Below are 23,297 nucleotides of genomic sequence, written 5' to 3' on the forward strand. Positions count from 1 at the left end.
GACAAAAACGATACATAGCAGGATATCTCAATAAGTTGTGGACGGATTCAGATGAAACTTGGTGGACATGTTGGGTGTTTGACCAGGAAGAATTGATTCAATTTTGGTGAAGATTCGATCCCCGATCCGGATGAGAGAATTTAAAATTAATTTTTTTACCATTAAGGCCAAAAATGATACATAGCATGATATCTCAAAAAGTTATGGATGGATGAGGACAAAACTTGGGGGATCAGTTGGTTAGGCGGCAACAACAAGCCAATTCGATTTTGCTTCAGGTCCAGATCCAGATCCGTCCTATCAGTGGGATAGAAAACGTAAACTGTTCATCCTGGTGGACGTATCCGGTCTACCGAGCACCATTCGAGTTTTCTGTTTTTTAACAGGAAGTTCCCCTGACTATGTCTCTTGGGCACGGCCATTAGAGCGCAGAACCCACTTTATGCGACTGATTGCTACATCTTTAATACATCCCTGAAATTCAATAAACAGTTTGTCTTTGTGACACTTCCTGATTACCTCATGAAACTGAAAATGCCCTTTTGGAGTTGTTTTTCTCTTATGAGTATGCCATTCAAGTAAACAAACACGGGCCTTGTACATATTTGTAGTTACATTTCACGAGATTCTCATCAAATTTATTTCAGACCGCATGAGAGATCATAGGTACATCTTTTGTAAGGTAGGCCTTCCCACAAGCTAGTCATGAAGTGAGACCGTCGTCACAAAGGAAGTTTCTGCAGGCAGAGAATTCTCGCTCCCATGTGAGAAGTTTGCTCACTACAAAAACGTATTCTCGTGTTTAAGGAATGAAGAACTATTCTTGTGGAACCTGAACCTCCACATTCTCATCATTCCCATTATTCCCTCTAGGTTGACAATCATCTCACACCATCCCCCATCCAAAACCATGATCTTTTCAACCCCAATTAATCCTGTCCATGTTCACCTATTTCCAAACTTCCAGTTTTTGCCTCCTGGGAGTTTGCTTCTCTTTCCATCTTGTCCACCCTGTGCGTTATCATCTACCCCTTATTGTTCCCTACATCCCTCAATTGGCCAAGTGTCCCTTTATTTTGTCTCTCTTCACTGCTGATTGGGGGGGTTGACTTAGGTTGACTCAGCCTGTCATCCTTCCGAGGTCGGCTAATTGAGTACCAGTTCACTGGTAATTCCCTGTTTGTCGTTGAAGGCGGCAAAAAGGGTTGGCGTCAGGAAGGGCATCCGGCCGTAAAACATTGCTTCAAAAAGGGGACCAAAAAACAACAACTACCACGGTCCCCGAAAAGGCCAACCCCCGCTTTGCGGGGAAAAATGGCCTCTAAACGGTGGTTTTTTCTTCACTGCTGATGGGATGTTTCCCCTCTATTTCTACTGTTCTGTTTGTTCTGTTTGTTCTGTTGCGTCCCGATCCGTTCTTTGTTCTAGCTCCTAAATGAGCCTTAACTTCTGCACACAAAACATAAACCAAACGAGTTTAATGCACGAGTTTGGTCCTCATTGGTTAGATGTTATGCAGTATGCCGCCCTGACGATGGCGAATAAGCCCGAAATCCGGATCGGCGGCTCTGTTTGATGTTCGACCAATGTCCACCAAAGAATCAAATCTCTGCCTGTTCACAGGCTTTTGGTCTAGGACTGCGGTTCATAGGAGATTGGGACAGCGCTTGTCACGCTGTATGTCGTTGATTGTTAACTCTGCGGATCACAGCGAACGCCCCGGTTACCTCCGCCACCAAAGGTGAATTGAGGTTATGTTTTCACCCCTGTCTGTCTGTCTGTCTGTTTGTTTGTGAACATAATATCTCAAAAAGTTGTGGTCGGATTCGGACGAAATTTGGCAGAGATGTAGCGTATGTCACAAGGACGAAATGATTAGATTTTGGTGAAGATCCGGATTCGGATCCGGCGACTAGAATTTTTAAAGTAATTATTCACCATTGGGAGAAAGGGCCAAAAACAATATATAGCAGGATATCTCAAAAAGTTGTGGACAGATTTGGACGCGGCTTGGTGGACCAGTTGGATTCGACAAGGACGAATCGATTCGATTTTGGTGAATATCTGAATATGGATTCGGTATGATAACTTTTTTGTTTGTTAAGTGATTCTTCATCATTGAGTGATATGGCCAACCAGGTGGAGCCTCCTCCACTGCATAGATATGCTCTCTACTGAGTGCCGTTCTAGCTTTGGTTTGTATTAGCGGGAACGATGGTCTGGGTGGCAAACAGACTCTTCGTTCTTTGTGGATTATGCAGTTTCTACTATGTGATACATAATCCGTGGCTGGTGCTCACCATTAAAGCCAGGAGGTGCCTTTTTGTATGTGTGTATATATATATATATATATACACAGTAAAACGTCCTCAAACGCGGCTTCCTCAAACGCGGTTTCCAATTTACGCGCTGAATTAAATGCGTCAAAACCTCCCCAACGCGAGGGTGTGTTTTGCATTTACGTGATCGTGGCTGGTGTTTTCCCAAAGATTTATATTATTCTTATTCCTTGTTACTGCACTGTACTTTACTTAACCCTTGTCCACACAAGGCAGGTGTTCTTAGGCTAACTACAAGGCTAAAAATACCCCCCTTGTGTGGACAATGGTTAATTTATATTTAATTTATCTTACTATAATTCACCAAGTGTCCGTCCGTCTGTCTGTCTGTCTGTCCGTTCGAAGGTACCGCAAAATCAGCTGAACTGATCGCAACGATATTTTGGGTGGGTAATCCTGGGATCCCCAGGAGTAAAACAAGCTATTTAATTTTTCCAATTTCAGCTTTGATCTCCAGCATTCTCAGGTTTGGACTCCCGCATAACATTCGCGTTCGCATAACGTTCATTGTGACGATGTTGTGACGATGTGTTTATTCATGGTCGTGTTTGACGTGACGGTGTGAACGAAATTTCGTAATGTTTTTCGTTACGACGGGAACGGGAGTACAGACGTATCGGGAGGGAGTACATACGTAAAGGAAACGCGTATCGGGAGTACATACGACATAGCGATTGTGAATGTGACAGCTCTGAGGCGTCTTTCGCTTTGCATCAAATTATTCATTCATTCATTCATATTCATTCATTCATTCATTCATTTAAAGATTCAATTTTTTCCCCTAAAGAAAAGCGTACAGTTGATATCACGATTTGAAACACGATGGAATAATATTTACCGATATGAACAGTGATGTGGCTTTTATTGAAATTCTAAAAATACTGTTTAGATTTTGATGATTTGCTTGTGATATGATTTAACGGATGTTTATATGAATCGTTTAAAAAAAAAAAAAAGCCTTCAATTTCTGATATTTTGCCTTTTCATTTCGGCTTCCCCATTGAAGCCCCGCCTATAGGACGGGTGCCGTTGCTAGTACATCCAATGACACGAGTCGCCACCTGCCGTCATCGGCGATCGCAGTTCGATTTAAATTCTGGATTAATTGCGACAAAAACGGCCGGCGTTTTCCCAAAGATTTTGACATCCTGAAATTCAGATTTGATTACATGGATGAAGAATTAGTAGAAGAACTGTTAAAGTCCCATGGAGAAGAACTGTCCTCTGAAGAACTTGAAGAACTTGTGACCCAGACGTCTCATGAAGAAGACAATGAAGAATATGATGAAGAGCCAGAAAAGGCAGAATGTACCACCAAACTGCTGGAGCTCTTCAAGGCAACAAAACTCCCCAAGAAATTGCTGTAAGGACAGATCCTTTTGTGAAAAGAAGCCTGAAGTTCAAGTGGGCCATAGAGTCAGCTTTAAATCCATACACATAACTTCACAGGTAGTTAAAACAGAAGGCAAAGCAAGTTCCTATAACATAATTCGTTAGGCCTACTTCAACAGCTACCAGCAGCACTTCAACCCCTTCCAACAGCAATTCAACACCATCCACCAGCAAATCATCACCCAAACCTCCAACAACCACCTCACAATAAGGTGAGTTATTTTGCAATAATACGGTACTATTATGATACTAACACTTATTTTAATGTATATTTAATAATGCTGCACCATCCCATACAAAGAAACATGTAAAAAAAAAAAGCAGGAAAGGCTGTTTTAGGGTCAGTTTTTTGGGAGCCTGGAACATATCCCTAATTTCCCCATACGTTTAATGATTCCTCCAACACGAATTCCTCCAAGAAGAGGTTATCCCAGAACGTATCCCCCGCGTTGGATGAAGCTTTACTGTGATGAAGTTTTACTTATCCCAGAACGTATCCCCTGCGTTGGATGAAGTTTTACTGAATATATATATGTATATATGTGTGTGTGTGTGTGTGTGTGTATGTGTGTGTGTGTGTGTGTGTGTGTGTGTGTGTGTGTGTGTGTGTGTGTGTGTGTGTGTGTGTGTGTGTGTGTGTGTGTGTGTGTGTGTGTGTGTGTGTGTGTATAATCGGGAGATTAAATCAGACGCGGACGTAGCTTCAGGACGGTCGATCTTTAATTTTCGACAAGCTTTCGACCAACAAAGGTCTTCTTCTTAGTCTACAGAAACAACAGGCATGTATATCAGACAAGTATGTGTAGTGATATGTGTGTAAGATGTGTGATATGTGTAGAAAATGCATACAAAAGGAAGAGCCACGCTAAAACTCACTCACCGTCCCCAAGTTCAGCGGAAGTGAAGTGCAGCTTACAGTTACCATTCGCGTTACAGTTGGTGCACGTGCATATACAAATATAGAGATACATACATAAACACACAAGCATATATTCATATACCATTTATATTCATATAATATATTTATATATTTATTTATATATTTATATAAATGACATATAAAGGTAGAATGAATGAATGAGTGAATGAATGAATGAATGGGTTACGGTTAATGATTTGATTGGGTTGATGTTGGAACATTCTTTAATCATCAAAATTTATGCCATGAGGGATTTTTGTCCGAAGTTTATGTATCCAAAAGGACTCACGTTTCAGAATTGTGGTGTGTGAATTATTATTACTAGGGCATGCCCGTACTATATATATATCTAAAATTATATCCCCCCCCTCTATTTACATGAAATGGTTTGGTTCATTCGCAAAGCCAAAGCGGACGGCTTGCGAGTACGGTGACAATCCCCCCCCTCTATTTACATGAAATGGTTTGGTCCAAAGCGAACGGCTTGCGAGTACGGTGACAATCCCCCCCCCTCTATTTACATGGAATGGTTTGTTCCAAAGCGAACGGCTTGCGAGTACGGTGACAATCCCCCCCCTCTATTTACATGCAATGGTTTGGTCCAAAGCGAACGGCTTGCGGAGTTTGGTAAAGAAATCGCCATAGCTTCCGTTTTCCGTTTTCTTCCGTTTTCCGGTCCGGTCGTGAGAGGACGCTGGCGTCGTTTGCTCGCCGCTTCTCTGACTGGACCATTGTCCGTGTCTTGCTTTCCTGGTGGTCGTGGCGGATTTATGGCCATTGAGTCTTCCTCTGCGCGGTCCCGGCTCTGCTCTGCTGCTCCGGGCTTCACCTGCTCGGCTCCATCGCTGTTTCCTCGGGCCCACTCCCGTTGGTTGTGTCGATTGTTTCGCCTCCTCACCCTTGGCCGCGTGCTCGCTTTGCCTTCGCTCCTGCTGGCATGGCTCTGCGGTACTCTGCCGCAAGGCTTCTCCTGCTTAAAACCCGCTCCACCCCATCATGCATCTCTGCAATCAGATCGAATGGACTCCTGCGTCGACCCAGGTACATTCACCGTGGCTCCGGTCGTAAGTTTGTTTATTTACAATCAGGTCACTCCATCCCCATCCTCTGGTCGGCTCAGCGCACTCCCACTCATCGTCCCAACACACCTGGTCACAACAACGCACAAAATCGCACCTCCTGTCTGCGAACCCTGGCCAAATCACCTGGATTCATACCCGCCGTACAAAACAACATCAAGCTCACCCTGTTCAATACCCGGTCCCTCAACAACAAATGCCTCATCCTGAACGACTACATCCTGGAAAATAAACTGGACTTTCTCTGTCTCACTGAGACCTGGCAACAACCACTGGACTACTACACGCTCAACCTCACCACACCCAATGGATATTCTTACATCAATAAACCACGCTCGGAGGGCCGAGGTGGTGGAATTGCCGTTATTCACCGACAAGACATCAAGACCAACCTCATCTCCATCTCATCTGCTCCATCATTTGAACACCTGGCTTTTAAACTCTCTGGTCACACACAGTCAGTCATGGCTGTTGTCTACCGCCCTCCCAAACCACACCCATCATTCCTGTCTGACTTCTCCTACTTTCTGACCCAGCTATGTTCCCTCTCCCCCTCAATCCTCCTCCTTGGTGATTTCAATATCCACATGGACTCCACTGACTCCACGCTAACCACTGACTTCACTGATTTACTCACCTGCTTTAACCTCACTCAACATGTCAACTTTCCTACCCATAACCGTGGTCACATTTTGGACCTTGTCTGCTCTACTGGACTAATTTTGCACCATCTCTCTGGCTCCGACCTCACTCTCTCTGACCACCTAGCCATCACTCTGACCATCAACATCCCCACCCCAGCACCAAGGCATTATCGCACTATCAACTTCCGTAAGCTAAACGCTTTTTCACCTGCCTCATTCTCATCGACCCTCTCTGAAAAAATGTCCACTTCTCCCTTCGTTGACCTCCACACCCCTTCTGACCTCACTGACTACTACAACCACACTCTCTCTTCCTGTCTTGACCAAATTGCGCCTATAAAAACCAAAACAGTTTCTTTCACCCATTCTGCTCCCTGGTTTACCCCTGAGCTCCGCCTAATGAAAACTCGTGCTCGCCAACTTGAAAGACTCCGCAATAAAACAGGTCTCACAGTTCACTCCCAGGCCTACAAGGACCACATACAACACTATAAAGATGCCCTCTCCCGCGCCCGCTCCGCCTACTACTCTCAAATTATCCACTCTGGCTCCGGAAACCCAAAAGCACTCTTCTCTACAATAAACAAACTCCTCAGCCCCCTGAACACCACCACCCAGTCATTCACAATAGACAACTGCATCTCCTTCCTTTCATTCTTCCAACGCAAAATTGAAAACATCTACAACAGCTTGACCACCGCCGCACCCGCTCCCCCTCAAACCACCTGCCCCCCCTTATCCTGCCATCCCCTGTCTCAATTCTCCCCAGTCTCCCCTACTGACCTCTCTGAACTCCTCATCGGAATGAAAACTGCCACCTGCACTCTTGACCCCATCCCCTCCAGCTTTGTCAAGGCCTCCCTTCCTGCTCTTTCTCCACTTATCATTGCAACAATAAACTCCTCCCTGTCTACAGGCATCGTCCCACCATCCCTCAAAATTGCTGCTGTTACCCCCATTCTGAAAAAACCTGGACTAAACCCTGACACCCTAAATAACTTCAGACCCATCTCCAACCTACCCTTTCTGTCAAAGGTTTTGGAACGCGCTGTAGCCACTCAACTCAAGCATCACCTCTCTGCCAATAACCTGTATGAAACATTCCAATCCGGATTCCGGTCCAACCACAGTACTGAAACTGCTCTCCTCAAAATCACCAACGACCTTCTCCTCTCCTCTGATGCTGGCAACCTCAACATTCTCATCCTCCTCGACCTCAGCGCTGCCTTTGACACCATCGATCACACCATCCTCCTCACCCGACTTGAAACCACCTTTAACATTACCGGCACTGCCCTCTCTTGGATTAAATCAAACCTCTCTGACAGACGTCAGTTCATCTCCATCAATAACTGCAAATCCCCCACTGCTCCCCTCCCCCAAGGTGTCCCCCAAGGTTCAGTTCTTGGCCCCCTCCTCTTTATCCTTTACCTGTCCCCCCTCGGTCACTTAATCCGCCGTCATGGTCTCCAATTCCACTGCTTCGCCGATGACATCCAGCTTTTCATCTCCACCAAGTCCATCTCCACCGCCACCCACTCTATCCTGACAAACTGCATCACTGAAATAAAATCCTGGCTTCAAATCAACTTCCTCAAACTTAACTGTGATAAATCTGAAATAATCATCATTGGCCCAAAAACGCTCACCAAGTCCACCCATAACTTTGCCCTCAACATCGACGGTTTCCCAGTGTCCACCTCCCCTCACATCCGGAATCTTGGCATCATCTTTGACCAAACCCTCTCCTTCGACAAATACACTAAACAGATCACAAAGACAGCCTTCTTCCACCTGAAAAACATCGCCCGTCTCCGTCCATCCCTCTCCTCTGTGGCTGCAGAAACCCTCATCCACGCCTTCATCACTTCCCGTCTGGACTACTGCAATAGCCTCCTTTATGGTTCACCCTCAACAATCACCAATAAACTCCAATACATTCAGAACTCCGCTGCCCGTCTACTCACCCATTCCCGGACCCGTGACCACATCACCCCCGTCCTTTACAAGCTTCACTGGCTCCCCATCTCCCAGAGAATCCAGTACAAAATCCTCCTCTTGACCTACAAAGCCCTCCATAACCTGGCCCCATCCTACCTGGCTGACCTCCTCTCCAGACACACTCCCACCCGCAACCTCCGCTCTGCTGGTACCAACCTCCTGACCCCCCCCATCCGGACCAAATTTAGATCCTGGGGGGACAGGGCCTTCTCCATCGCTGCTCCCACCCTCTGGAACTCGCTACCTCACACCATCAGAGACTCCTCCTCACTCACCACATTCAAAACATCACTCAAGACCCACCTGTTCAACACTGCATTCAACATTTAACCCACAGCATCTAACCCCTGACTATCTCCTCTCCTTCTCCCTCCTTTGTGCTTTGAATATTTCCCTATTGATTCTTCTTTTTTTGCAATTGTCTTTATGTTTTGCTATGCGTTATGTTTTGCACTCTGTCAAAGCGTCTTTGGGCTTCCTGAAAAGCGCTATATAAAATAAATGCATTATTATTATTATTATAGCTCGGTAACTACTTCTCCGATTAATTTGAAACCTTGAAAAGGCACATCCTCGGGTCCCCAGCAATATACCTGGCAAGTTTCAAGTATATCGGACCGGTAGTTGTCGAGAAACAGCGGTCGCATACACACACACAGACACACACACACACAGAGATTACTGGAATTATAGATAGACTAGGGCATGCCCGTACTATATATATATCTAAAATTATATCCCCCCCCTCTATTTACATGAAATGGTTTGGTCCAAAGCGAACGGCTTGCGAGTACGGTGACAACCCCCCCCCCCCCCCTCTATTTACATGAAATGGTTTGGTCCATTCGCAAAGCCAAAGCGAACGGCAGTTACGAATCGCAGTTACGATGAATCGCAAAGTAGTTTTAATTCGTTTTAAAACATAGTTTAACGCCAACATAGTTTGCCAACGTGAAATAAATGAATACGCTCTCAAATGTGCCGTCCGAGGCAGAGTGTGTTCGCCACGTTCGGCACACGCGATAGCTCGCTGCTCTCTGATTGGTTGAATCGTTTTTTGGACATAGCTCGGTAAGTACTTGTCCGATTAATATGAAACCTTGAAAAGGCACATCCTCGGGTCCCCAGCAATATACCTGGCAAGTTTAAAGTATATCGGACCCGTGGTTGTCGAGAAACAGCGGTCGCATACACACACACAGACAGAGATTAGTGGAATTATAGATAGATAAGGGCCTTATTCAGAATACTGGGCAATTGGAATGAGGTAGGAGAATAGGTGGTTTCCAGCGGGACACGGTTAGTTGCAGGTTTGGATTTGTAAATCAGAAGGTCTGCTCTCGGTATGCGTTTTGCTCGGGTTATTGCTTCTTGCACAGAGTGAGGGTCATAGTTTCTTGCAATGAAGTGTGTTTCTAATTGGCAGAGAGAAGTTTCTTCTGCCATTTTTGTTGAGCAAATGCGTCTTACTCTGATTGCTTGACTGTATGGTATGCTTGCAATTGTATGTTTAGGATGAGATGAAGAAGGGAGAAGGTAAGAGTGAGTGTCTGTTGGTTTGGTGTATAGTTCTGTTTCGAGTCTGTTATTTTGAAGCGTGAGTGATGTGTCTAGAAAGTGAACTTCGGACTGTGAGCTGTCAAATGTAAACTTGATGTTCGGATGAATCAAATTTAATTCATTTTGGAATTGTGTAAGACTACGGGGGGATTTTGACCAGATGAACTGGATGTCATCAATATAACGTACCCAGGATTTTTCCAGGATGCCGTGATGAGGTTGTGCATTGATCTTGGCCTCTATCATTCCCATGAAGATGTTAGCGTACGATGGTGCAACAGGGGTACCCATAGCGGTACCTTGAGTTTGAATGTAATGTCGTCCGTTGAATTGGAAATTATTCAGTTTGAGTGTCAGTTCTAATCGGTGCATAAGGTTTTGAGTAGGTGGTATTGGGACTTGTCGTGTATCTAGTGCTTTGCGGCATGCAGACAGGCCTTCTGAATGTGGAATATTAGTGTAGAGGGATGTAACATCTGCTCTGACTAAAATGGTTTGGGAGTTGAAAGGTGAGTATATTCTGTTCAATCCTTGGATGTGGGTCAGAAAACTGGTTGTGTCCTTAAGGTATGAGGAGAGATTCATCATGAGAGGACGTAAATGACAGTCAACAAATTTTGATATGAGAACAGTTGGACATGTGCAGCCAGATACGATTGGTCTACCTGGATTGTTTACCTTGTGTATTTTACCATTTGTTTACCATTTGTTTATTGTTTGTGCGATTGTTTACCATTTGCTCAACAAAAATGGCAGAAGAAACTTCTCTCTGCCAATTAAAAACACACTTCATTGCAAGAAACTATGACCCTCACTCTGTGAAAGAAGCAATAAACCGAGCAAAACGCATACCGAGAGCAGACCTTCTGACTTACAAACCCAAACCTGCAACTAACCGTGTCCCACTGGTAACCACCTACTCTCCTACCTCATCCCAATTGCCAAGTATTCTGAATAAGGCCCTTCCTCTCCTCCATCAATCAGAAACACTCGGCACCACATTTCCTCAACCTCCACTAACATCATTTCGACGTGGTCGGACACTCAGGGACCTCTTGGTAAAAGCAAAGCACCCACAGCCCCACAACAAAGAAACTAGGATCTTTGGCTTCTATAAATGCACAGCAAACAAATGTATTATTCACAAGCATTTACTAGAAGGAAACAAATTTTGTAGTTCTAACACTGGACAAAAATTCCCAACACCTCCTATATGAACTGCAAATCTACATGGGTCATATACCTAATCACTTGCCAAAAGTGCACCAAACAATATGTTGGAAAAACTGAGAATACACTCTACACACGATTTAATAACACCCGGTCAGAAATCAATAACTTCCACACTAGTCAGGGCAAATCTCTACCTTACACGATACACTTTAATCAACCGGATCACTCTATAAATGACATTCAAATCTCTGCCATTGAATCAATCACAAATCGATCACACACCACGATTCTGAAACGTGAGTCCTTTTGGACACATAAACTTCGGACAAAAATCCCTCATGGCATAAATTTTGATGACTAAAGAATGTTCCAACATCAACCCAATCAAATCATTAACCGTAACCCATTCATTCATTCATTCATTCATTCACTCATTCATTCATTCTACCTTTATATGTCATTTATAGAAATATATAAATAAATATATAAATATAATATATGAATATAAATGGTATATGAATATATGCTTGTGTGTTTATGTATGTATGTATCTCTATATTTGTATATGCACGTGCACCAACTGTAACGCGAACGGTAACTGTAAGCTGCGCTTCACTTCCGCTGAACTTGGGGACGGTGAGTGAGCTTTAGCATGGCTCTTCCTTTTGTATGCATTTTCTACACATATCACACATCTTACACACATATCACTATACATACTTGTCTGATATACATGCCTGTTGTTTCTGTAGACGAAGAAGAAGACCTTTGTTGGTCGAAAGCTTGTCGAAAATTAAAGATCGACCATCCTGAAGCTACGTCCACGTCTGATTTAATCTCCTGATTATTTATTTAATGCAAATGAGACGCCCTGCTCGTATTGTGGAGTTTCTACTATTTCTCACAGTTATATATTGTTGCGGTTTTGAGAACCCACACTTGTAAATATAACATCAGTAAAGGTTAATGGTTGCACACCATAGATAGGCCACAAGCAACACGTAGGTCACCTTAGGACGGTAGTTATTTCTTAGTATGTGTTTAGGATAAGGCCATTCCCAATAGTTGCATCTGCGTTGCGTAAAACAAATAAGAGTAGGCCCATTCGTCCATTTTGCAGCCTCCCTCCAAGCGACGCCATTAAGCGCTGCCCTGTCTGTACTCCATCGCCCTCGCAGTTTGTTACGCGTTGGGCCGGCAGCGTTAGCTGCCAGTTGCTCGCTCGAACCAGTCCAAAAAGCCACGAGGTAAGGCCCGAAAAGGGGGCGGAGCGCAAGGGTGGAGGTGCGGCCACGTCTAGCAGCCATCAAGGCAGAGCCGGTAAGCCATCACCAGCCAACCAGGGCTCGAGTAAGATCGCCTGATAGGGTGTGGCTGGAGATTCCAGAGGATTCTCTCGGCGTGGTAATATAACCCCTTGCGCGATGCCCACACCTCAGTTATGAGCGGGGAGGGAGAGGCGCTTGACCTGGAACATGCGCTCAGTTATGAGGGGAGGACGGATTGTGAACATTGCACCCGAGTTATGAGCAGGGAGTTGCCGTATGAGTTATGAGCAGGGAGAGAGAGGCACTTGACCTACCTGAGTTACGAGTTGAGTTCCACCTGAGTTATGAGAAGGGAGAGGCGCTCGAGAGTTGAGTTGAGTACTGAAGAACCTACGTGGTATTGACGGACTATCCAAGGATCCACGTGCATACGGCGGTGGCAAGGAACTGGGGCTTGGCCTGGCTGTGGTAACATCAGTGGGGAAGTGGCGTATTACTCAGCGATGCCGGGAGCGCGTGTAAAGGCGCCTGTGCACTTATTACGTATGCGGCTAAGCGTGCAATAACCGCCAGCTTACCGACCTTTCCCCATCACAATAATTGTCCGCTCGCGCCTATGCTACGCGGAGAGCTGCCTGCCGGGTTTCGATCTGCTGCACGGAACGAGTCAAGGACCGGGACGAGCGGTGGACGCCATCGCCGGACCTTCCACCCTACCTTCTACATCCCCGCGTGAGTCTGAGTCTGACACCGAGTCTGAGAGCGAACGGGCCCGAGTCCAAGGGATAAGTAAGACTGTTTAAGGCTGCCCTGTGTACTTTTTCTTCCTCTTTCTTGTACATTCTTTCTTTTCCTCTTCTTTGTACATTGTGAATAAATTGCCTTGTTCTTCCTGGTTTCTTCCTAATCCGATCGTCCTAGTCATTTCTCCATTGGGTAACCGTAGCACGATTCAGAACCGCTATAATCGGGTCTGGTCATTGTTAACGGCCCGAATCGCGGCTCGCTTCGCTCGGCGTGTCCACTAACGCCGTGGTTCGGGCTGGAGTTATTTCCTTGCTTCACGGTCGGTGTTAGTACTTCGGTAATAGGACTAATTCGACCAACAACCCTATTTAACACCGACCGGAAGGAACGGGATAACTTCAGGATCGCGTCGGCCAGATAAAGGACAAGGGGATTAATCCCCCCTTGATAAGGGGAAGGCCGACGTCGGAGATCTGCAACAATATATATATATATATATGTGTATATATATATATATATATATATATATATATATATATATATATATATATATATATATACATATATATATATATATATGTATATATATTATATATATGTGACATGGGCATTGAGGAAGTTAGGAGTGGAAGAATTGTTGATCAGAGTCGTGATGGCAATGTACAAAAGAGCGCGCACAGCTGTAAGGACGAAGGGCGGGAACAGTGGTGAGTTTGAGGTGAAGGTGGGATTGCATCAGGGTACAAAGACCACTACTATTTGTAGCTGTGATGGAGGTGCTGGCTCGGAATGTAAAGGAGGGTTTACCGTGGGAGTTGTTGTATGCAGATGATCTGGTGTTGATTGCAGAAAGTATGGATGGGCTGAAGGAGAAGATGAACAAGTGGAAGGAATGTATGGAGACAAAAGGTCTGAAGGTGAATATCGGAAAAACGAAGGTGATGGCAAGTGGTAAAGCATGTGGTGAGGTGGAAAGAACTGGGAAGTGGCTGTGTGCCATGTGCAGGAAGGGTGTCGGAGTGAATTCCATTCAATGAACAATGTGCGCTGAGTGGGTTCATCAAAAATGTAGTGGTTTGAGAGGGTCATTAACCAGTGTGGCAGCTACATTCAAGTGTAAGGTGTGCACAGAGGAGCTGCAGATGGAGGAAATGTTGAGTTGGATCTTGGAGACGGCGTGAAGCTGGAAGGTGTGAAAACATTTTGTTACCTAGGAGACATGCTGAATGGAGAAGGTGGATCAGACTCGGCAACGGTTGCTGGGGTGAGATGTGCATGGAAGAAGTTTCGGGAACTGAGTGGCGTACTGACGAGGAGAGGAGTGTCGTTGAAGCTGAAGGGAAAGGTGTATGCTGCATGTGTGAGACGTGTTATGATTTATGGGAGCGAGACATGGGTAATGAACGTAGAGCAGCAACGAAGGCTGGAAGGGGTGGAAATGTGAATGGTTGTGTGGATGTGTGGAGTATCGTTGAGAGAGAGCAAGACAAATGATGAATTGCAAAAGATGATGGGGAATAGAGCGTGTGATGGATGCTGTGAAGAGAAACAGTTTGAGATGGTTTGGTCATGTGTTGAGGAGGGATGAAAGTGACTGGTTGAGAAGAGTGATGGAAATGAATGTAGAAGGATGTAGAGGACGGGGAAGACCGAGAAAGACTTGGCTAAAGATGGTCGAAGAAGAAATGCGGGCAAGGGGGGTTAACAAGGGGTGATGCAGAAAATCGGGCAAAATGGAGAAGATTGTCATGGGGACCACAAGGCTAACCCCCGCTCTAGCAGGGAAAATGGCCTTAAAATGCCTGTTGTTGTTGTATATGTAGATGGATATGTATATTTATGTAAAGCTATATTTATATATGTATGTGTATGGATATGTATATTTATATATGTATTATATATATATATATATATATATATATATATATATATATATATATATATATATATATATATGTATATTTATGTATGTATATGTATATTTGCATATGTGCATATGTATTATGTATTTATATTTATATTTATAAATGTACTAGCCGAAAGCACCGGCGTTGCCCGGGTTTTTTTTTTTTTTTTTGTATACAAGATCGAGGCTCGTGAAAGAGCTAAGAACCAAATTCAAAAAGAACCAAAAATGTCGGGACGGCCCCCAGGAAGGTTATAGGCTCGGTGGTGAGGCTGGTCGAGGCCGCTTCGGCTGAGCTTTTCTTTTTGAATGAAATTTACTACTATAATTCAGCTTTTACTCGCGGCCGTAGAAGATTGACTACTATAATTCAGCTCAGCTTTTAATTGTGAAATGGGCTCAGCTCGGCCGAAGCGGCCTCGACCGGCCTCACCACCTAGCCTATAACTTTCCCGTGGCCCGTCCCGACATTTTTGGTTCTTTTTGAATGCATTTACTACTATAATTCAGCTTTTACTCGTGGCCATAGAAGATTGACTACTGTAATTTAGCTCAGCTTTTAATTGCGAAATGGACCCAGCCCGGCCGAAGTGGCCTCGACCAGCCTCGCCACCGAGCCTATAATCTTTCCGAGGTGCATCCCAACTTTTTTGGTTCTTTTTGAATGAATTTACTACCATAATTCAGCTTTTACTCGCGTAGAAGATTGACTACTATAATTCAGCTCAGCTTTTAATTCCGAAATGGGCCCGGCCTGGCTGAGGTGGGCCTCGACTGGTCTCGCCACCTAGCCCAAAACCTTCCCGGGGCCCGTCCCGACATTTTTTGTATTAGAGGTTTCCTCCTATCTTTCTCCGTTCAGGAGATTAGCTTGCGCAGACAAACAAACAAAAACTTTCTTTTATAATATAGAGAGAAGAGAGAAGAGAGAAGAGAAGAGATATGTATATTTATATACAGTCACGTGAAAAAGTAAGTACACCCCATGTAAAGTTTTGACTTTTTCAACATATTTCAACATACAGCTATTTGATCTTCATTTCAACAATATTGATAGATAAAGGTGATATAATACAACAAATATCATGAAACATTTACATTTTGTAGTCCATTGTCTAATTTAAATAAACATAAATGCAAATTTCGCATGTGGAAAAAGTAAGTACACCCTTGGCTCTAATAGGTGGTATTGCCCCCTTTGGCAAAAACAACCCCAAGTAGGCGTTTCTTATAACTGTCTACCAGTCTCTGACATCGACTGGGAGAAATTTTTGCCCACTCCTCCATGCAGAATTCTTTCAGCTGTGGGATGTTTGAGGGGTTTCTTGCATGCACAGCTCGTTTCAAATCCCCCCACAACATCTCGATGGGATTTAGATCCGGGCTTTGACTTGGCCATTCCAGAACCCTCCATTTCTTTCTTTTCAGCCATTCCTTGGTGGATTTACTGGTATGTTTAGGGTCATTGTCATGTTGCAAGGTCCACCTTCGGTTGAGCTTCAACTTTCCGACGGATGGCCTCACATTATCCTCAAGCACCCTCTGGTACAATGAAGAATTCATATTGGATTCTATGATGGTGAGCTTCGCTAATATAGTTGCAGGAGAAGTACATGGAGAAGAGGAAGAAGTTGTTTCTTGGGTTTGTTGATCTGGAGAAAGCATTCGATCGGGTTCCACGCAAAGTATTGACATGGGCATTGAGGAAGTTAGGAGTGGAGGAATGGTTGATCAGAGTAGTGATGGCAATGTACAAAAGAGCGCGCAAAGCTGTAAGGACGAAGGACGGGAACAGTGGTGAGTTTGAGGTGAAGGTGGGAGTGCATCAGGGGTCGGTACTAAGTCCACTACTATTTGTAGCTGTGATGGAGGTGCTGGCTCAGAACGTAAAGGAGGGTTTACCGTGGGACTTGTTGTATGCAGATGATCTGGTGTTGATTGCGGAAAGTATGGATGGACTGAAGGAAAAGATGAACACGTGGAAGGAATGTATGGAGACAAAAGGTCTGAAGGTGAATATTGGAAAGACGAAGGTGATGGCAAGTGGTAAAGCATGTGGTGAGGTGGAAAGAACTGGGAAGTGGCCCTGTGCTGTGTGTAGGAAGGGTGTCGGAGTGAACTCCATTCAGTGTACAATGTGCGCTGAGTGGGTTCATCAAAAATGTAGTGGTCTGAGAGGGTCATTAACCAGTGTGGCAGCTACATTCAAATGTAAGGTGTGCACAGAGGGAGCTGCAGATGGAGGAAATGTTGAGTTGGATCTTGGAGACGGTGTGAAGCTGGAAGGTGTGAAAACATTTTGCTACCTCGGAGACATGCTGAATGGAGAAGGTGGATCAGACTCGGCAACGGTTGCTCGAGTGAGATGTGCATGGAAGAAGTTTCGGGAATTGAGTGGCGTGCTGATGATGAGGGGAGTGTCGTTGAAGCTGAAGGGAAAGGTGTATGCTGCATGTGTGAGAAGTGTTATGATTTATGGGAGCGAGACATGGGTAATGAACGTAGAGCAGCAACGAAGGTTGGAAAGGGTGGAAATGCGAATGGTTCGACGGATGTGCGGAGTATCGTTGAGAGAGAGGAAGACAAATGATGAATTGCGAAAGATGATGGGAATAGAGCCTGTGATTGATGCTGTGAAGAGGAACAGGTTGAGATGGTTTGGTCATGTGTTGAGGAAGGATGAAAGTGACTGGTTGAGAAGAGTGATGGAAATGAATGTAGAAGGAAGTAGAAGACGGGGAAGACCGAGAAAGACTTGGCTAAAGATGGTGGAAGAAGAAATGCGGGCAAGGGGGTTAACAAGGAGAGATGCAGAAAATAGGGCAAAATGGAGAAGATTGTCATGGGGACCGCAAGGCTAACCCCCGCTCTAGCAGGGAAAATGGCCTTTTAAAATGCATGTTGTTGTTGTTGTTGATGGTGAGCTGCCCAGGCCCTGATGCAGCAAAGCTGCCCCAAACCATAATATTTCCACCACCATGCTTTACAGTTGGTATCAGGTTCTTGTGGTGAAATACTGTCTTTGGTTTTCACCAAACATGTCTTCTGGTACTGTGGCCAAATAGCTCTCCATTTGACTCATCTGTCCAGAGCACATTGTTCCAGAAGTGCTGGTCTTTGCCTTGGTGTTCATTGGCAAACTTTAGTCTTGCCCTGATGTTCTTTCTGGACAGCAAAGGTTTCCTCCTGGCACACCTCCCATGTAGATCAAATTTGTGCAGCCTCTTTCTAATGGTAGACTCGTGCACTTTGACATCAACAGTGGCAAGAGCTACCTGTAGGTCCCGTGATGACATTCTGGGGTTCTTAGAGACTTCTTTCAGCATATTGCGGTCTGCTCTCGGGCTGAACTTGCTGGGGCGGCCTGGCCTGAACAAATTGGCAGTTGTTTGGAATCTTCTCCACTTGTAGATGATCTCCCGGACAGTCGAATGATTGAATTCAAATTGTTTGGAGATCTTTTGAAATCCCTTCCCAGACTCGTAGGCATCTATAACCTTCTTTCTGAAGGCCTCAGAGAGCTCTTTTGATCTCGGCATGTAGTCCAATCAAAATATGAAAAAAAAGGGGTCAACCCAAAACAAAGTGCAACAGAATCCATTTTACCTGCATTTAATTTGGAATAGCTCACAAAACAACATATTAAAAGTATAGGAAAATCGAAGTTGTGGAACAGTGCCTAATTTGCAGAAATTCAAAATGGCCACCTTTCAAACTACTTTTGCCAATACCTCGGGATCTGAGACTCGTGGAGACTTAATTCTGGTGTCTATACCCATGTTTTCAGGGTCAAGGAATACAATAATAACAGTATTGATAACATTGGGTCATTTGTTCGCACCTAATTTGCATCAATCCAAAATGGCCACTGTGACAAATTAGCTTAACCCATATCCTGTAACTAATAATGGTTTAATTCTGGGTTTGCACTTGCTTTTGGGTCAAGGAACACAATGAGAACAATGTCAATAATCAAAACTTGTTGTCATTAAGCATCAGCACAGGCCCAATTAGCATAATATCAAAATAGCCTCCATTCATAACAATCAATCAACTATATTTCAGGTCAATGAACACATTATGAAAAAATGAAGATGCTGCCAATAACATTGTAGTGATTGGTGGTGGATTTTTTCTTGTCTCTTGATTTCAGATTAAACAACGATGGATGAACCCCAATGTGCCCTCTGCCATCAAGTCATATCCAAAGACCAAGAAAGTTCTACTCTCACTCAAAAAGGGTGTGACGGGATCAAAAGAGCAAGTGAAGAGAGAGGCGTGGTCACGAGTACCATACCTGAACAGAAGGTTCACAAGAAATGCCGACGAATACACTGCAACGCAAACTGTATAGAATCATACAAGTGCAAGAGGGAATGTAAGGCTGAAGGTCAAACCAGGCAAGCCATACATCGAGATCTACAGGTTCCCCATTTGAGTATAGTGAACACTGCTTGTTCTGTGGTACAGGTGACAAATATGGTGGGAAAAGCGTGGACTTTAAATTGATGCCAGTCAAAACATTCGACTTTCAGACATCAGTATTACACACATGCACAAAGAGGAATGATGAGTGGGCCCAGAAAGTTAAAGCTAGAATAGACTTCATCAATGACCTTCATGCAGCTGATGCCGTCTACCACCAAGGTTGCAGTGTAAATTTACGAACTCAAAAGCAGATTCCTCAGAAGTATCTTCCTGGTGATGGTAGATCTGCAAAGCATGTCAAACTGGGAAAACCACAAGATGAAGTACAAGCAGAAGCGTTCATGAAAGTTGTTGAGTACTTGGAGGAAAATGACGAGGAGCAAACCACCATACATGACCTCATAAAAATGATGGGCGACTACTTCGTTGACACTAACGGTGAGCCCTATGGCGTTCCCCATATGAAGCAACAGATCCAAAAGCAGTTTGGTGACAAGATAATAATAACTGAAATAGATGGGAAGCCAAACGTTGTCACCTTTTGGAGCAGTGCACAAAGTATAATTAATGAATTCCACTCAGACCAGGGACATCCAGAGAGCTGCGAGGAGGAGAAGATGAAAATAGTACAGGCTGCTGCAAAGCTGATCAAGAATGACATGAAATCTGTCATCCAGCAGAAAGACTGCTATCCTAAGTACGAGGAAATGGCTTCTGTAGAAGAAGCCAACTCATTCCTACCAGCATCATTGAGGATTTTCCTCCAAGGTCTATTTGCAAGTACAGATGCAACGCAGAAGATGGCCTCAATAGGTCATGCAATGTTCCAGGCAGCTCGTCCCCGAGCAATATTGGCTGTTACCTTGAGTGATAGCAGTGCAGTGAAGACGAAAGAGGGAATGATCCAAATAGATCCTCAACTGCTCTTTCAGAGACTTATAACGTTGGGAACGCATTAAGACAACCTGTTAGAGGCATTCCAATATGAGTTATGCAGCTATCCTCCGGCGCTCTTTGAGAATAAGTACACTCCGCGACTGGCAAATAAAGCTCAACTGGATTTTTTTTTTTTTTTTTTTTTTTTTGTATACAAGATCGAGGCTCGTGAAAGAGCTAACATTAATCACACAAAAAGACAAACCGACACACAAAACACAAAAAACAAGGGGAGCGGCAGACAAGATGGGGAGAGAGGGGGAAGGACACAAAAGAGAGGGGGAAGAGGGGGAAGGACACAAACACAACATTTGAGAGCAGGGACATCGGGAGGACTTGGGGGGAGGTGGGAGAGGAATAAAACATATGAACACTGCAAGGACTCTGGGGTGAATTACCGGGGGTAGAAAAGATCAAGGTTTTCGATGGGGGAAGATAAGAGATGGTGGTGAACAGCTGTTTTAAAGACCTGGAGGGAGGAGTGGGATTGAAGGGAGTGGGGGAGTTTGTTCCAGAGGCGGGAGAAAAGGGGAATGAAAGAGTGAAGGTGAGCAGAGAGCCTAGACTTTGGCAGTTTAACCATAAGAGGGTTGCAGGCATATCTTGTGCGACCTGAAGGAATATTGGGGGGACAGAGCACAGAGAGAGCTGGGGGAGCAAGGCCGGAGAGGAGTCGGTAGAAGACAGAAAGACCACCAACCTGCCTGCGGTGAGTGAGTGAAAGGCCCTCGGTGTTGACTACATCGCAGGAGATTCCAATGATTCTGAAAGCTTTGGCCTCAACAGCGTGAAGCCGAGCAAGGTGTGAGGCAGGAGCACCAGCCCAGAGGGGGGAACAGTATTCCATTGAGCTGCGGATGAAAGCCTTGTATGTGGTGAGGAGCTCAGGTGTGCCAAGGAAGGACTTCGCACGACGGAGGATGCCCAGTCGGCGACTGGCTTTGGAGGCCAGCTTGGAAATGTGGTTTTCCCAAGAAAGATCATGGCAGATAGTGAGACCCAAAAGCTTGAGCGACAGAACTTCTTGGAGAGGATTGTTGAGAAAGTAGATGGGAGGGTTGTCCAGTCGGTCCTTTCGGAGAGACATTGTAAGAGTGTGAGATTTGTCAGGATTGAAAGACATGTTCCACTTGTTTGACCAGTCTGTGATTTTGTCCAGGTCTGCAGAGAGTGAGGAGGCTGCAGACTGCCGATCTGAGGGATGAGGAATGGAGCGACAGAGAGTAGAGTCGTCAGCAAAGAGATAGAGAGGATTTTCAAGAGAGTCAGAGAGATCATTGATGAAGACCAGAAAAAGCACAGGGCCCAGAACACTACCTTGGGGAACTCCAGCCTGAACAGGAAGAGGAGATGAGAGAAACCCATTCAGGGCCACACGTTGACTACGACCAGAGAGGAAGTCCGCCAGCCATGCGTGGAGATTTCCATGGATACCAAAGGAGGAGAGTTTGGTGAGCAGAGCAGGGTGCCAAACCGTATCGCAGGCACGTGAAATGTCAAGGGAGACAGCTCTAATTTCCTGTTTGGCGTTGAGGACCTCCATCCATTGTTGAGAAAGCAGAAGCAGCATGTCCAGAGTAGAGTGACCAGGTCTGAAACCAAATTGATGATCAGAGATCAAGCCATTGGAGAAGAGGAAAGATTTAATATCTGAAGCAATGATGGATTCCATGACTTTGCTGATAATTGGGAGAAGGCTGATTGGTCTGTAGTTGCTGGGATCTGTTTTTGCACCTTTTTTGTGCAAACCGGTGATGTTGGCTGATTTCCAAGCAGATGGCAGATGACCTTGAGCAAAAGAGAGGGTGAAGAGAACAGAAAGAGGGAGTGAAAGAGCAGAAGAACATGATTTTAGGACCCGTGGGCTGATGCCGTCAGGACCAGTTGCAGAATCAGAGTCGAGGGTTGACAGAAACTTTTCCACCTTGTCAGGAGGAAAGGACACAGAGTCCAGGAGCAGCTGGGTACGACTGGGTACGGTGGGTACAGAGAGGGATGGGTTTGGGACACAAGATTTAGAGGCAAACACAGAGTTGAGGCATTCAGCTTTTTCACGTGCGGAGTCAGCCGTTAAGCCGTTTGAGGTGAGGGAGGGGATGGAGGGGGAACAAACACCAGAAACAGATTTGACCAGACGCCACCAGGATTTGGAAGAGGGAGACAGATAAGAGAGTTCGGTCTTGAGAATGGTGAGATATTGTTTCCTGGCTCTCCTGAGGGTGGACACACACTTGTTTCGGGCTTTGTGAAAGGAAATGAGATTTCCTTCCGTTGGATTTGCTTTCCAGGAGACGAAAGCAAGTTGTTTCAGGGCAACAGCCTCACCACAAGATTCCGTGTACCATGGACGGGAGGAAGGGTATGACAACTGAAGACGAGATGGTATAAATCTGTGCATGAGAGAGAGCAATTTACTTTGAAAGAATTCCCAGGATGAGTTGATGTCAGAGGCGGTAGAGATGGGAGACCAGTCCAGATGATTGATGGCTGCTTGAAGACCGTGCCAGTTGGCCTGAGTGAAATGCCAGACTTGTCGACGCTGAGGAGGCTCTCTGAGAATGGTCAGAGAGATGTCCACTTTGACAAGCACATGATCAGATGAGCCGATTGGAGCAGAAGAAAAGCAGCAGACATTTTCAGGGAAGTTTGTCATAACCAAATCCAGAAGAGAAGATGCTCCGTTGACTGAGATCCGGGTCGGGAAATTGACAGATTGTGTCAGTCCCAGTGAGTCGCAGAAGTCCTTTGCTGAAGAGCCATGGTTGGTGAGAGAGGTACCCACACCCAGCCAACTGGCATGGTGACAATTGAAATCACCACATATGAGGAAGAGAGAGTTGGGATGGGTAGATAGAAGTTGGTCCATATTATCAGACAGTGAGATGTAGATGGAGTCATCGCTGTT

At 45.0% G+C, this 23,297-nt stretch overlaps 2 protein-coding genes across 2 annotated transcripts in view; both read left to right on the top strand.

Annotated features, from left to right (window-relative positions):
- Positions 1-23,297, top strand: part of LOC144892212 (uncharacterized) — a 623,022-nt gene that overhangs the window by 55,632 nt on the left and 544,093 nt on the right. The gene's annotated exons all lie outside the window — the stretch shown is intronic.
- The window catches only part of LOC137428722 (voltage-dependent T-type calcium channel subunit alpha-1H-like), a 231,558-nt gene that overhangs the window by 3,479 nt on the left and 204,782 nt on the right, over positions 1-23,297 (top strand). The window lies entirely within an intron of this gene.

Source organism: Myxine glutinosa, chromosome 5 (genome assembly GCF_964187855.1).
Source record: "Myxine glutinosa chromosome 5, kmMyxGlut1.1, whole genome shotgun sequence".
Classification (NCBI taxonomy): domain Eukaryota; kingdom Metazoa; phylum Chordata; class Myxini; order Myxiniformes; family Myxinidae; genus Myxine; species Myxine glutinosa.